Here is a 17245-nt window from a genome sequence, read left to right as displayed (position 1 = left end):
GCAATCCAATCACTATGCAACAACTAATGACAGAGCTCACAATCTCTAAAGCAGCACTGATCAAAGCTATTCAGCTTACGAATAATACATAGGAGCTCCGATGTCTTGCATCCAAAGCAAAACTGCTTTGATCATTGGTCCATATTCCAATGTTGCTATAGTTTATGAGGTTTTCAAGACTATCTGGCAATTTTTCTTCAGGCAGCTGTCAGCCAGAAGATACCTTGTGCATTGGTTATGTTAGTGAGTCCAGGAGGGTATACCCTCTCAAAGTCCAAAATAAATATATTATTACAATACATATATGCCACCATATACAATCCTAAGATTCACCTTCTTGTAGGCATTCACAGTAAATACAAGAAACACCGTAGAATCAATGAGACATTGCATCTAGCAGGACAGATAAACAATCAAAGTGCAAAAGACAAAAAATACGCAAAGGCAAACGATTAAAAAAAACTAGTCATTAAGTTGAGAACATGAGACAAAGAGTCCTTAGAAGTGTGTCCATAGGTTGTGGAAACATTTCTGTGATGGGGTGAGTGAAGTTATCCCCTCTGGTTCAAGAGCCTAATGGTTAAGGGATAATAACTGTTCCTGAAACTGGTGGTGTGGGTCCTGAAGCTCTTTTGCCTCCTTCCTGACGGCAGCAGTGAGAAGAGAGCTTGGCCTGCATGGTGGAGGTCCTTGATGATGGATGATGCTTTCCTGCGACAGTGCTCCATGCAGACATACTCAATGATGGGGAGGGCTTTAACTGTGACAGACCAAGCTGTATCCATCACTCAGAACAATAACAAATTGATGCTCTGGCAAATTGGTCATTGGTTTATTGTTGTTATGTATACCAAGATACAGTGGAAAACTCCATTTTGAAAGTTGTCTATAACTGGTTGCTGCCACTCACAATAAACAATGAAGTCTGAAGCTGGGCCATCTTGGTCCAGAGCCACTCATGGTTACCTTTCATAAGCATCTCCAACCACCTCCACTCTTAACAGAGTAATAACTAGCAGCATAGAGATTCGGGGTGGGGAGGGGGATCTCTGGTTAGAATAGGGATGGTAAACAAAAACTCAGCAGCATCTCAGTAGAAAACAGCATCTAGCCACAGTGGCTCTTAGTCAGTTGAAAACAGTTGGTGGATAGGTTATTCTAGCCAGAGCCCATCTATCTCTTGTACTTCAGCCTCTTCTGGTGTTGACCTTGTATATGGTTTGTGTTCTAGCTCCTGGTCAACCTCAAAGACTACAGAAACATCTATGAATATCCCATAATATTCAACTATGAAAGGCATATATGAAATCAGCTTTAACAAAGCTCACCCCAATTTTAAAACTATAACATTCAGCCCTGCTCACTGCAAAGAACTCTGCTTACTCCAAACTCCAATGAACTTGTAAGCAATTAATGGATCTTTTATAAACTGTAAGAGCAGTTTTTTTTCATCTTTGCTCTTGGGACGACTGTTCCAATACTGGTCCATCTAGGTAAAATGACATAATAAAACTTCAGTAATTCTGAAGTCACAAAATTACATTGCACCTTTGTAAAACTCTGGTGAGGCTTCATCTAGGGTGAAGAAGAGATTGACCAGGATGCTCACTGGATTAGAGGGCATGTGTTATAAGAAGAAGTTGGAGAAACTTGGGTTGTTTTCTCTGGAGTGGTGAACACTGACGGGAGTTTTGATTGAGGTTTATCGGTCTATGAGAGGCACAGGTAAAGTAGAAAACTGGTATCTTTCTCCCAGAATTAAAGTATCTGATAGTAGAGGGCATGCATTGAAGGTGAGATGTGGTAAATTCAAATATAATCTGCAGATTTTTTGAAAACACAGAGACTGGTGGCTGCCTGGAATGCACTGGTGGTGGAGGCAGATATAATAGATGCTCTTAAACAGCACATGAATGTGAGGAAAATAGAGGGATATTCACATTGTGCAGGCTGAAGAGATTAATTTACTTAGATATTAGTTTAGCCCAACATCATGCATTGAATGGCCTTTTCCTTTGCTGTACTGCTCTATGTTGTACGTAATCTGCTATTTGCTTATTCAAAAATCCCATCTGTTTGGCACCTGGCTCACCAGGCAATGTTTTCCACACTCTCCCAAGTCTCATGGGTTACCGTGCTCCCCCATGATTCATTGCGTCCAGGCTCTCATGCTCACCAAGACTCAACAGGTGCCTTGGTTTCTGTGCTTTCTTGAGACTTAGCAAGGCTCCAGTTCCTACATTTCCCTATATCTTAGAGAACTTAATGGTGAATTTATTATAATACTCTATGACATCATAAAAATCTAATTAAAAGAGTGGTGGGAATTAATGCAGAAAATATCTGCCAGTTCAGAAAATCCACTAGTCCAAGATCATGCCAGATTATCAAAGTTTTAACTGTATTCATCAATCAATTTCACTGGGTAGATACCAAATGGGTATCACTCAATGATTGAAACCATCCATAATATAAGCATTGTATTTTAATGCTTAAGGTTGTTCTAACTGGGAATGGTAATGGGGACAAGCTCCCACTACCTATTAAATTCTTCCAATGGCGTGCACCAAGTCCAGCTCCTGGCCTTCACATGTGGCTTAGCTCGGCAGAACTATTTCTTCTGATAGGACAAGGGGAAACGGTGAGTCACCAGCGCCTTAAAACCAGTCGCTTTGGGCAGATGGGGCTTGTCAGCTGTGGTTGGCAGCTCACCTAGGAGAAGGAAAACACTGATCTCAAACCTCCACTGCCTTGAGACTATACCAACTCATGGGGAAGTCTTCGGGAGTAAGCCCTGAAGAAAAATCTGAAGCTGGAGTCCCAAAGGCAGTCCTACATTGAGCTCAGTGCTGACTGGCAACTCCTGCGACGCTGCTGGTACAAACTGAATCGGTCTCAGCCGTTCTTTTGGGTTCAGCAGATGTGTGGAGAGGGGGAGCTTGCTACATGGGCAACAGCTTGCTCTCCATATCATACAGCCCAGGCTTGCATATATAGATAGCTACAGTGGTCCTAGAAAGTTTGTGAACCCCGTAGAATTTTCTCTATTTCTGCATAAATATGACTTAAAATGTGATCAGATCTTCACATAGTCCTAACACTAGATAATGAGAACCCAATTAAATAAATAACACAAAAACATTATACCTGTTCATTTATTTATTAAGAAAAATGATCCAATATTACATGTATTTGTTGGAAATAGTATGTGAACCTTTGTTTTCAGTAACTGGTATAAACCCCTTGTACAGCAATAACTTCAACCGTTTCTGGTAACTGTGCCCCGGTTGAAGATCTGATCATATTTTAGGTCATATTTATGCAGAAACAGAAAACATTCTACAGGGTTCACATACCTTCTAGCACCACTATACGATGCAATATCCATGGTCAACTCTGATCAATGGAAGCCTCATACCTCATATTTTAATGCATTATATATACAGCTCACCATTTAAAATTGCTGGGAAGTTCAGAGTGCACTTAATGAATGATTTAACACTCTAACTTAACTGAATAATCTATAAGGAACTAGAGCAGCAGTACTCTTATGAAGTCCAATGGTTCATATTCTTCTACCCTCACTAGTGACCTTCAGCAGTCTTATGATTCTCCGTGTCTCAAGACTTCAGTTGCAAGTACAAAACTCTAATATCACAAAATAGTTTGGAATTAAAGGAGCAAGTGAAAGAGTGTTTTAAAACTAAAAAAAATGCAAGATTTAAAGTCAATTTCTCAGTCAATTGTCTTTTTCATCTTGCATCGTACAGGAAATTTGATTTGGGTCCTTCCTGTTGTCAGTCATCTTTGCACTTCTGCAGGATGAAAGAAATTAAATAACATATGTCTCAGTGTCCTGGGGACTCCACCTTTGGGCTTTCCTAGGCTAAAATGCACTGGATCAAGAACCTACAAGTAGTTACCCCTAAAGCTTTGAATCTTCTCCACATTGCACATCATTGATCAATGCAGCCTTCCTTCCCGAGCACGAATGATCTCCATCCCTGTTATTTAATTCTTCTTCATTTCTTGATAGCTGTGACTATTCCTCCACTGCCAGCCACTGCCCCTTCCCCTAACAGCTTCTGTCTCTATTCATCTCCCAAATGATTGCTGGCCTCCTTGCTCTCCAACAATCTGCCAGTCATTTCCACTCCCTACCCCCATCAACTTCCAGTCTCTCTCTCTTTAAGATCTAAGCTCTGATGCCCTTCCACCACTACACCTCCTCCTGTCTAATTAAAGGAACAATTAACTAATGAGCCAATGGGAAATGCAAAACATTGAGAAAGGGTGATGGGCCAAAGAGAAAATTTGGAACATTTCAGTACTGACGTTTTATACAATGAGCCAATATCCAAATGGTCATTGTCACTTTACTCTGCCATTTGTATGCTCCTTAATCAATACATGAGACTTTCTAAAAGTGTGCATTTTATATAGAAGTATACAGTTTATCCTAAGTTTTTGAACAATCAAGTATTTTGACAGAAAATAAAAAATGTGCACTTTTGTGGAAACGAACAATACAAAATCATTTATATCCATCTCTGTACAAAAATGTTATGAAGTAAATTTAATCAAGGACAGGCCAATTTTCAAATTTGCAAGTATTCGCCATAAAGTATTTACGTCAGTATTCTCTAAATTAGATACATCAGGAAAACACAGGTTTTGGAGAAGTCCATTTAAATTATTGGATTCAGGAAATATTCGTAGATATATTTTTGTAAAAGGGAGAGTGAAAGATAACTATATATCATCTTGGCTCTTTAAACTGACTGTTGTTAAACTATTGTTGATATTAGAGATTGTAATGAGGTCTACTTTGGGGAAATTTAGAACTGGGGGCTTATTTTCAGAAATAAAGAATTCCCCTTTGGAAGGAGGTGAGGAAGATTTCTTTCCTTAGGTTATGAATCTTTGGAATTTTCTATCCAGAGTTGTGAATGCTAAGCATTAAATATATTTAAGGTCAATAAACACTGATTTTTTTTAGTTGCTATCTAGTTACTATCTTTTATGCTCTAATGCTCTTATTCTCAGAGAAATTTATGTCACATATCCAACATTATTTGCTATCAAATTCCTCCCCCTTACTCACTTGGAATTTACAATTGTAATGATAGCAAAACTATCAAGCATTATTATCAATGCTGACATAATTTTTGCTGTTAAAAGTGGAAACCTAAAGCTGTAATATGTTACCCATCTCCTTTACAGGCTAACTGTTGTGATCTTGTCTGATGCATTTAATACATTTTTCAATAATTTGATCTGACATAAATTTTCAGTATTTACTTTTGCATTTTTCTCATACTGCAGTTGAAGCTATAGCTGAATATAAATTTCCAAGGCATTAATTTTATTTGACAATGACTGCAATCCAATCAGTTGATTTGACTTATATCACTTCCTCATTGTAAAAGTGCTTGCTATCTGAACTCAAAGAGACTACAAACATTCCCATTCACTTATAACTTCACATTGACACAAAATGATTGGTCAGTGGTTTGATTTATATTGTATTTCTGTTGTAAAAATAGATTCCAAAGTACTGTGAATGTAAAAAAAACCTGGAGATATTGTCAAGTTATGCTGCCTCACACACAATTTAACAGCTTTGTACTCTTTCTTTGTAGGTTGGAATATGTTCATCAAAATAGTAATATGTATTTACATGTTTATTACAATGTGCCTGTTCTTACTCTTTATACAATATTTAAAAGCCCTGTTTCTGGTGTTTTAGAATACAAATTAATGATACCATGGGTTCATCTGTATGAATGCTTACTTTGTGTTTTCTGTTTGTCAAAACTTAAAATTCCCAGACAATAGCTTGGACAAATCAAGGAATCATGCAAAATTAATTATATTATATTGATGATGAATTAGTAAACAGACAATTTTATCTTGACGTGTTTCAGTGCATGATCATATACTGTAATCTTTTTTGACAAAAGTTAGCTTTTATTTTGTGTAAGTCATTTCTGTTTGGTTATTTATTACTTTAGAACAACTTCATTCAAACTGCTTTCTTGTAGTCATAAAGCAATGTATTTTTTGGCATATGAAGAACAGTAAAACCAAAAAGAGAATGCAACACAGGTCGGTTTATACAAATGCACTCTGCACTCACCAGATCTGTATCTCATGAGTCAGTATTCTTATAATTACATGGATAGAAAAAAAAACATATCCATATAATTGCCTGGAGCAGAGATGTAACAATCTTTGCAAAATATAGAATTCAGTGGGAACCAGTTATTGAACAGTTTCTTTAAACCTATGCCAATGGTATTATTGATCATATTAGATCATAAATTGCACATGCTCCAACAAATTCACTGACAATACCAGCCCCTTTAATGAATTCACAGTACATAGTTTTATAAGTAATGAGATAAACTCCTGAAGATCTCCAAAAATGTCCTTTGCATTCCAATATAAGCTCCATTGCAATATTATGATATTCATGAATTAGAAACAATATAATTCTAAGAAGGTTGAGATTGAGATTGCTTTTGCTTAATTTGCAGTGGGCCAAACTGCAGGCTTGCAGAGTCCTGAGTTGCATTTGTTGCACTTTGCTGTAATGTGGGCTGTGTAGTTTAGTGTGGTTTGTGACAAATATGTAGTGATTGACAGAGGTCAGGACAAGTTGGGAGAATGATAGATATGTGGTCATATTGAAACAGATTACTAGTCATAAGCATTTGACCTGTGGTTCAGCTATGGAACACTGTTTTATTTTGGAAATTGCTTGGTGGAACAGCAGAACCATAATGACTATAATCAACGAGATTCTGGCTCTCAGTTCTTTCTGATTCACAAACATTTTAACATCTTCAAATTATACACTCTTTAGGTTATATGACAGCATATGTAGTAACCCTCCATCTTGACCCCCTTAAGTTCTTAGGATATTTGGTATAGCAAAACCTAGATGGAGTTACCACAAGCTACAAATAGACCTCATAGAAGGTTATCGCTGATGGATTCTGTCACATGAACCCATTAGCTCTTGAATAATGTTTGAATGCTATTTTTAAAGAACATAGAAACAAAATAATTAGACTAAGTTCTTCGGGCTATTCAATGATGCGGCCTGATTCTATCACTCTATAGGCCTTTTCATCTTAAGTCAGCACTTCTGCTTAAAAAGTCTTTTGTTTCAGCTTGAAAATTATCTTATACTCTTAGATTAAAACCAATAGCAAATAAGTTTCAAATTTCTACCACTCTGCATGTAGATGTACAGTACTGTGCAAAAGTCTCGAGGCACCCTTGATTTTTTATATGGTTTCACATAGTATGGCCTCCCTGATCTCAACATTATTGAGGCTGTCTGGGATTACCTGGAGAGACAAAAAGCAAGCAAGACACCCAAAGTCTGCGGAAGAACCGTGGCAAGTTCTTCAAAATGCTTGGAACAACCTACCAGCTGGTTTTCTTATAAAACTACACAACAATCTGCCTAAAAAAATTGATGCTGTTTTAAAAGCAAAGGGTAGTCACACCAAATATTGATTTGATCAGTTTTTGTTACTGTTTACTGCTCTTATAGTAAATTTTTTGACATTTAGAAACTTTTCATTTCATTATTTTTGAAAGCATCTTTGCTTTACAGAATTTTATTACCTCTGCCTAGAATTTTTCAAAGTATTATAGTTCCTAACCACTGTTTTCAGGCCTTAATTTATCAGGAGGTGGAGGAATTTGAGGATTGGTGTCAGGAAATAACCCCTTCATCAATGTCAACAAGACAAAAAAGATGGTTATCAACTTCAGGAAAACTTGTACTACTCACATCTTCTTTACATCTAGGAATCAAGGACATAATGTAGTAAATTCAAGATTCAAGATTGTTTAATGTCATTTCCAGTATGCAAGTATAAAGAAGAACAAAAGAATTGTTACTCTGGATCTGGTCCAGCCCCAAAAAAATCACTGCTGTAAAGCAAAGATACAGCAGTGGAAACTGCAAGCTGTTTCAAACTCCTGGGAGTGCACACTTCACACAACCTTTGAAGGTTCCAGATCACATCTACACAATGAAGAAAGCTCACCAATGCCTCTACTTTCTGGGGAGGTTGAAGAGAGCTGGACTAGGCTCATCAATACTCAAATGAGCAGGACAGAGTATACTATCATGCTGCATCACTGCTTGGTACAGAAACTGCACTGTGGTGGCAGGAAGGCTCTACAAAAGGTAGTCAAAAACTGTCCAAAGCATCACTGGCACCTGCTGACCCGCCATCAAGGACATATACACAGAAAGGTGTCAGAAAAAGGCTAGCAATATCATGAAGGAACCCACCTACCCTGCTCATGGACTACTTGTTCCACTCCCATCAGGGAGAAAGTTACATAGCATCAAAGCCAAGACTACCAGACTTAAAAACAGTTACTTTCCCCAAGCACTGTATATATGGTGTTATTTAAATTATTGTGTCCTTTATCTTACTGTGTTTTCTTTGGGCTGCATCAGATCCAGTGTGACAATTATTTTGTTCTTCCTTATACTTGTGTACTAGAAATGACATTAAACCATCTTGAATTTATTATACTTAATCCTAGATACCCAACATCAGAAGTATGCTGCTAAATGCATGATTGTCATAACACATCCTGAGTTCCTCAGAGAAGTCTTACGCCTGAGCATCCCAAACAGTAAGAAAATGCTCTTTTGCCACTAGCACCACAACTAATTCTGACTACATATGTGCTTGTTTCACTGTTGTACTTCAGGCTGTTCTTTTATCATAATCTTTTCCAGATAGAATTTCCAAGCCTGTGCTTTATCCTACTTATTGTTGTGTATTTAATATTTCAATAACATTTGAGTAATCTTGTGTATATATATATATATATATATATATATATATGTTGAATAAACATTCTCGTTCTCTTAAATAATTAATTACAGGTTACAGGTATAAATGCATGAATTGCATGCATCATCATGCTGCCACGTGATATGTGCATGCCTCATTTAAAGTAAAGACAAAGTTGCCCCTGAATTTCTTGGACTCCCCATGTTTCTTTGTAATAATTTAATGTTTTGAAGTTACAAAACATAATGCTTTTATTCTCAATTAACCCCACTAATCATATTCTTCCATATTCCATCTGCAGACTGATGAAGGGCAGTATTAACAGGATGCTCAAAGGCTTGGAGCTCAATTGCTCCCTCAACTCCAAGGACCCTTCTCAAGAATTTAAGGCACATCTTCCTGAACTGTACTCCTGACTCTAGCATGTAGGAAGCAACACCATTAGCTGGATACTTTGAACAAACTGTTACAAATATCTATCCAGCTACTGAATTACTTTACGTACCATACACAATCTTTGATTTCCACCTCTGCTTCAGGCATCTTGTATTTTTGATATCAAGAAAAAAAACTTTGCTTCAAGTTTACCGATGGCAATAATTTAATCAGCATGTAGGAGATAGATTGATAACCTGACTGAGTGGTGCCACAACAATCTCTTACTCAATATCAGCAAGACCAAGGAACTGATTATTGTTTTCAGGAGAAGGAAACCAGAAATCCATGAGCCAGTCCTCATCGGAGGATCAAAGGTGGAAAGAGTCAGCAACTTTAAATTCCGCAATGTTATTATGTCGGACGGCCTGTCCTGGACCCAGCATGTAAGTTCAATTACAAAGAAAGCATGGCAGTGCCTCAACTTCCTTAGGAGTTTGCAAAGATTCGGCAAGAAATCTAAAACTTTGACCAACTTCTATAGATTGGTGGTGGAGAGTATATTGACTGGCTGCCTGGTATGAAAACACCAATGCCCTTCAATGTTAAATCCTACAAGGAGCAGTGGATATGGCCCAATCCATCACAGGCAAATCCCTCCCTGCCATTGAACACATGAGCAATGTCGCAAGAAAGCAGCATCCGTCATCAGGGACCCCACCCAGGTCATGGTCTCTTCTCACTGCTGTCATTAGGAAGAAGATACTGGAGCCTCCGGACTCACACCACCAGGTTCAGGAATAGTTACAAAAAAAGCACGCAGTAACACATGCACGTGACATGTGTCTCCCACAAGCCTACTGGCAAACTCTAGCTCAGATTTCATGTGTGTGTTTTTTCCCACAATGGCTTTTTCCTTGCCACTTTTCTGTAAAGCTGTGACTGGTAAAGCACCTGGGCAACAGTTGTTCTATGTGCAGTCTCTCCCATCTCAGCCACTGAAGATTGTAACTCCTCCAGAGTTATCACAGGACTCTTGGTAGCCTCTCTCATTAGTCCCTTTCTTTCACAGTCACTCAGTTTTTGAGGACAGCTTGCTCTAGGGAGATTTACAGCTGTGCCATATTCTTTCCATTTCTTAGATGATTCACTTACTCCAAGGGATATTCAGTGACTTGGACATTTTCTTGCATCCATCTCCTGACGTGCTTTTCAATAACCTTTTTGAGGAGTTACTTGGAGTGTTCTTTTGTCTTCATGGTGTAGCTTTTGCTAGGATACTGACTCACCAGCAGTTGGACCTTCCAGATACAGGTGTACCTGTATTTTTACTACAATCAATTGAAACAACTTGACTGCACATAGGTCTCCTAAAACAGATCTCCGATTAACTAACACACACAAAATGCTGGTGGAATGCAAAAGGCCAGGCAGCATTTATAAGAAGTACAGTGGACATTTCGGGCCAAGACCCTTCATCTCAGCCTGAAATGTCGACCGTACTTCTTCCTATAGATGCTACCTGGCCTGCTGCGTTCCACCAGCATTTTGTGTGCATTGCTTGAATTTACAGCATCTGCAGATTTCCTCGTGTATCTGTTTAACTAATTATGTGACTTTTAAAACCAATTGGCTTCAACATTCATGATTTGGTGTCTTATTAAAAGGGTGAAAATACTTATACAATCAATTATTTTGTGTTTTATATTTGTGATTAATTTAGATCACTTTGTAGAAATCTGTTTTCACTTCGCAACGAAAGAGTACTTCTCTGTTGACCAGTGTCAAAAAAGCCAAATTTAATACACTGTGATTCAATGTTGTAAAACCATAAAACATGAAAACTTCCAGGGGGGGGGGGGGTGAATTTTTTTTTTTTCACAGGCATGTATATATACTTTGATAATAAATAAAAACTCTAATAATCACTCTACTCCACCTGTACAGTGGAAATGTGTACATCGAGTACAGTGGAGCCATTTGCCTGAAGTCAGAGGAGGTAGTGGAGGTACTTAATGAATACTTCTCTTCAGTATTCACCAGGGAGAAGGGCCTTGTAATTGTGGGGATGACTTATAATGGATTGAAATGCTTGAGCATATAGACATTAAGAAAGAGGATGTGCTGGGCTTTTAAAAAGCATTAACAGATAAGTTGCCCAGGCTACTGTGGGAAGCAAGGGAGGAGATAGCTGAGCCTCTGACAATGATGTTTGCATCATCAAGAGGGATGGGAGAGGTTCCAGAGGATTGGAGGGTTGCAAATATTGTTCCCTTGTTCACAAAAGGGAGTAGAGATAACCCAGGGAATTATAGACCAATGAGTTTTACTTCAGTGGTGGGCAGGCTGTTGGAGAAGATCCTGAGATGCAGGATTTATGAGCATTTGGAGAGGTATAATCTGATTAGGGGTAGTCAGCACGGCTTTGTCAAGGGCAGGTTGTGCCTTGTGAGCCTAATTGAATTCTTTGAGGGTGTGACTAAACACATTGATGAAAATAGAGCAGGGGATGTAGTGTATATGGATTTCAGCAGGACATTTAACAAGGTACCCCATACAAGGCTTATTAAGAAAGTAAGGAGGCATGGGATCCAAGGGGACATTGCTTTGTGGATCCAGAACTGGCTTGCCCACAGAAGGTAAAGAGTGGCTGTAGAGAGGTCATATTCTGCATGGAGGTCAGTGATCAATGGAGTGCCTCAGGGATCTGTTCTGGGATCCTTACTCTTCATGATTTTTATAAATGACCTGAATGAGGAAGTGGAGGGATGGGTTAGTAAATTTGCTGATGACACAAAGATTGGGGGTGTTGTGGGTGCAGAACTGGGCTGAGAAGAGGAAGATGAAGTTTAACCCAGATAAAAGTGAAATGGTTCATTTTGGAAGGTCAAATTTGAAGGCAGAATATAGTATTAAAGGTAAGACTCTTGGCTGTGTGGAGGATCAGAGAGATCTTGGGATCCATTTCCATAGGACACTCAAAGCTGCCACGCAGGTTGACAGTGTTGTTAAGAAGGTGTATAGTGTGTTGGCCTTCATCAACCATAGGATATAGAGTTGAAAAGCCATGAGGTAATGTTACAGTTATATAAGACCTTGGTTAGATCCCACTCGGAGTACTGTGTTCATTTCTGGTCACCTCACTATAGAAACAGTGCAGAGGAGATTTACAAGGATGTTGCCTGGATTGGAGAGCATGCCTTATGAAAATAGGTTGAGTGAATGTGGCTTTTTCTCCTTGGAGTGATGGAGGATGAGAGGTGACTTGATAGAGGTGCATAAGATGATGAGAGGCATTGATCATGTGGATAGCCAGAAGGTTTTTCCCAGGCTGAACATGAGGGGGCATAGTTTTAAGGTGCTTGGAAGTAGGTATAGAGGGAATGTCAGGGGGTAAGCTTTTCACACAGAGAGTGGTGAGTGCATGGAATGCACTGCCAGCGATGGTGTTGGAGGCGGACACAATAAGGTCTTTTGAGAGAGCCTTAGATAGGTACGTGGAGCTTAAGAAAGTAGACGGCTATGTGATAGGATAATTCTAGGCAGTTTCTGGAGTAGGTTACATGGTCGGCCCAACATTGTGGACCAAAGGGCCTGTAAAGTGCTGTAGATTTCTATGTTCTACGTTCTATAAGTATTTCGCTTTCCACAATATGCCAGAGCCTGGAAGCCCTGTGGTAAGTGATTTACTCCAAAAGTTTTTCCACCAAGCAAGAGTTGTTAGTCAGTAATGCGGTGGATTGCTTAGCTGATTATACTGGGGTGCTTCAACACTGCAATCAGTTGCTATCTTGATGTCAAAGAAATTACTCACACTTCATCTTTTATGTTCAATTAATTTGGTCATGCTTACTTCCAGACTACATAAGGTTTAGAATTGGATGTTTAGTTACTTATTTTCATCATAACATGATATGCCTAACTTTGTACAAAATGTACACCTACTTTAAAGCATTATCTTGTCACAAGCATGTTTTTCATGGAAAATACAAAGCAGTGGGACCTATTAAACAGACAGGAACAAACAAAAGCCATGAGAAAATTACCATGAGAACGATCTGTCTTGATTAACAACATCTTTTACTCATCTCTCAAAATTGAGAGATAGTCTTTTATGTATTTTTGTAGTTGATTGACTATCCTTTGACCTATGCCTGATGTACAATGTTTAGTTTTTATTACATCCTGCCATGGAATTGTAAACAGTCAAATACATTAAAGGGCAGCCCAACCTAAATCATGAACTGCAGAAGAATAGAGATTATCAGTGAATTGGCTTTTAGCTAGGAGAGAACCATAGATTTATAGAGTGATACAGCACAAGTACAGTCCCTTGCCTCAAAGAGTTCATACAGACGAACGTGCTCACCCATCTACTCTAAATTTTCTGGGCTTGGTCCATATCCTTCTAAACTTTGCCCCTTCATGTACCTATCCTGTATTGGCTCTCTTCCTGTTTACCCTGTATACCTTGGACTTTAGATACAATATGGAGTCATGTCATCTGCAGAAATTCTCTGATGATTGAACAATAGTTGGGTGTATAAAGGGAGGATGGGAGGATGAATAAATGGCCCTGGTGGAGGACTTTGTCAAATGGTGCAAACTGAATCAACTGTTGCTCAACATCAGTAACACAAAGGAGATGGTGATGTACTTTAAGAAGAATACACCTGCACTGGTCCCTATTACTATTGATGGTGAGGACCTATAACTACCTGGAGGTGCACCTGGATGACAGACTCGAGTGGAGCACCAACACAGAGGCTGTGTACAAGGACCAGAATCGCCTCTACTTCCTGAGGAGACTAAGACCTCTCTTCACATGTTCTACCAGTCTGTTGTCGCCAGTACCATCTTCTATATGGTGGTGTGCTGGGATAATGGCATCAACATGGGTGATGCCAACAGGCTCAATAAACTGATTAGAAAGGCTGGCTCTGTTATAGGTGTCAAACTGGACTCATTAGAGGCTGTGGTAGAACAACGGACCCTACGGAAAATCCTGGCAGATCTGGACAATGTTTCTCACCCTCTGCATGACACCTTGGTAGAACAGAGAAGCACTTTTAGTAATAGACTAAAACAACTGGGCTGTTCCAAAGTGCACTATATGAGGTCATTCCTACCCTCTGCCATTAGGCTCTATAATGAGTCAACCTATAGCCAGGGAAGCGATGACCCCCTTCTGTTAGACTGTTTGTCGTAAATTATTCTTTTATTTTTAAGTTACTTCAAACACTTTCAATGAACTAGCATGCACTTGTGCTCCCAAGTTCCTCTGTTCCATCACACTCCCTAGTGCTCTACCATTCATAGTATGTCTTAAACCAATCTGACTTCCCCTGTACGCATCAGCTCACACTAATCTGTATTGAAATCCACTTGCTACTCCTCAACACACTATCCCAGCTGATCAAGATGCCCCTGTAATCTGTAATAATCTTCTTCATCAATAACACGTCATTGACTTTGTGTCATCCACAAACTTACTGATCAAGCCTTTTGCAGTTGCATTAAAATTATTTATATAAGTATTGAACAACAAAGGTCTCAACACTGACTGCTGCAGCACCCCAGCAGTCACTGGCCTCCATTCCAAGAAACAGCTTTCAACCGCCACCTTCTGCTTCCTACCTCCAAGCCAATTTTGAATGAAACATCCGATTGCACCAGCAGTGGAAATAGAACATAGCCAGGATTCTGTATGCACATTTAAGTAATCAGTGGTGCTAAAGACTGGTAAAACATCACTGGGGATGTGGCATATTCATCTTTTGCAGGGGTTCCCAACCCTTTTTATGCCATGGCCCAGGTTGGGAACCCCTGACCTACTGGTATTATCAAAAAGCGCTACAAGTGGAGAAAACAACATACTTTAAGTAAAACGTTAATTATATCAAGCAGGTAACTTCCTTGTCCTAGTTACTAAGGAAGTATTTTGCAGTAAGACACTCAAGGAAATCTCATTTTTAAAGCTGTAACCTAAAGTGCTTTATCTTTTTCAAATGTAACCTTGTTTCTTGAAGGTAATTATATAGTGGAAAGTGCAGATGTAATTTCCAGTAACCTTCAATTGTATACCATCATCTAGCTTCCAACTATTAATATTTTTCATGTTCATTGATGAGAACTTAAGCCAGAGGCACGTCAGAGACCATAGCATGGGACTTACCTCCTGACTCTTCTAAACCTTTCAGCTATTTGTAAAGTATATTAGGAACATGGGACACTCTCTATTTGCCTGGATGAAAGCAGCTTTAATAAGGCTCTCGAGGTATTATAATATCAATAAATAAAAAGACCCACTTAATTGAAACCCTGTCCACAAACTTAAATGTACACTCCATCCACCCCTGGTATGTCACAGCTGCAGTATTTATGCAACTGCAGTTTTTTTCCCATAAGTAAAACTTAATGCCTGTTCCAAGGAAGTCATGGTGTTGTAGGACAATCCTCTATTTCTCTACATTCAGTGGAAGGAAAAGATGGCAACACTAGACCAAAAACTACAATCAGGATGCATGCAAAATAACTTGTTTAATAAGTTAGTAAATAAAGTCATGGCTGATCTGTCCGTAAATTCAGCTCCATCAGCCTTTTCCCCATAACCCTTAATTCATCTACTATATAAAAATCTATCTAACTGTATCTTAAATATATTTAGTGAAGAAGCCTCAACTGCTTCCCTGGGCAGAGAATTCCACAGATTCACCACTCTCTGGGAAAAACAGTTTCTCCTCATCTCCATCCTAAATCTTCTCCCTTGAATCTTGAAGTAATGTCCCCTAGTTTTAGTCTCACCGACCAATGGAAACAACTTTCCTACTTCTATCTTATCTATCCCTTTCAAAATTTTGTATGTTTCTATAAGATCCCCTCTCATTCCTCTGAATTCCAGAGTATAGTCTCAGGCGACTCAATCTCTCCTCATAGGTTAACCCCTTCATCTTTGGAATCAAACTAGTGAACCTCCTCTGCACTGCCTCCAAAGCCAGTATATCCTTCCTTAAGTATGGAGACCAGAACTGCACACAGTACTCCAGGTGTGGCCTCACCAGTACCCTGTATAGTTGCAACATGTCCTCCCTGCTCTTGAATTCAATCCCTCTAGCAATGAAGGCCAACATTCCGTTTGCCCTCTTAATAACCTGTTGTACCTACAAGCCAACTTTTTGCAATTCATACACAAGCACTCCCAAGTTCCTCTGCACAACAGCATGCTGCAATCTTTCACCATTTATATAATAATCTGCTCTTCTATTATTCCTTCCAAAGTGGATGATCTCTCATTTACCAACATTGTATTCCCTCTGCCAGACCTTGGCCCACTCATTTAACCTATCTATATCCCTCTGCAGACTCTCCATGTCCTCTGAACTATTTGCTTTTCCACTCAGTTTAGTGCCAGCATCAAATTTTGCTATGCTACACCTCTTCCAAATCATCAATGTAATTGTAAACAGCTGTGGGCCCAGCACCAACCCTTGCGGCATTCCACTCACCACTGACTGCTAACCAGAGAAGCAGCTATTTATACCAAAACTCTGCCTTCTGTTGGTTAACTAATCCACTATCCATGCCAATACACTTCCTCCAACTCCATGCATCCGTATCTTATTTACAAGTCTCTTGTGCGGCACCTTAATCAAACACCTTCTGGAAATCCAAGTATATGACATCCACCTGTTCCCCTTTATCCACTGCATTCATTATGTCCTCAAAGAACTCCAGTAAGTTTGTCAAACAGGACCTGCCCTTTCGGAATCCATGCTGCATGTGTCCAATGGAACCACTCCTTTCTAAATGTTTCACTATTTCTTCCTTAATGACAGCTTCAAACATTTTCCCGACTAGAGATGTTAAGCTAATTGGCCTATAGTTGCCTGTCTTTAGACTACTTCCTTTTTTAAAAAGCGGCATGACATTTGCTGTCTTCCAATCCACTGGGATCTGTCCAGAGTCTAGAGAATTTTGGTAAATGATTACCAACGCATCTACTATAACCTCCACCAATTCCCTCAGCACCCTGG

The 17245-nt window shown here is 39.2% G+C and overlaps 1 protein-coding gene across 11 annotated transcripts in view; it reads right to left on the bottom strand.

Moving 5' to 3' along the window:
• LOC140726699 (disks large homolog 2-like) overlaps positions 1-17245 on the bottom strand; it is a 797667-nt gene that overhangs the window by 32986 nt on the left and 747436 nt on the right. The window lies entirely within an intron of this gene.

The sequence above is a fragment of the Hemitrygon akajei genome, chromosome 4 (genome assembly GCF_048418815.1).
Source record: "Hemitrygon akajei chromosome 4, sHemAka1.3, whole genome shotgun sequence".
Lineage (NCBI taxonomy): Eukaryota > Metazoa > Chordata > Chondrichthyes > Myliobatiformes > Dasyatidae > Hemitrygon > Hemitrygon akajei.
Note: the sequence above shows the minus strand (reverse complement) of the source record. Positions and strands in the feature narration are given on the sequence as shown.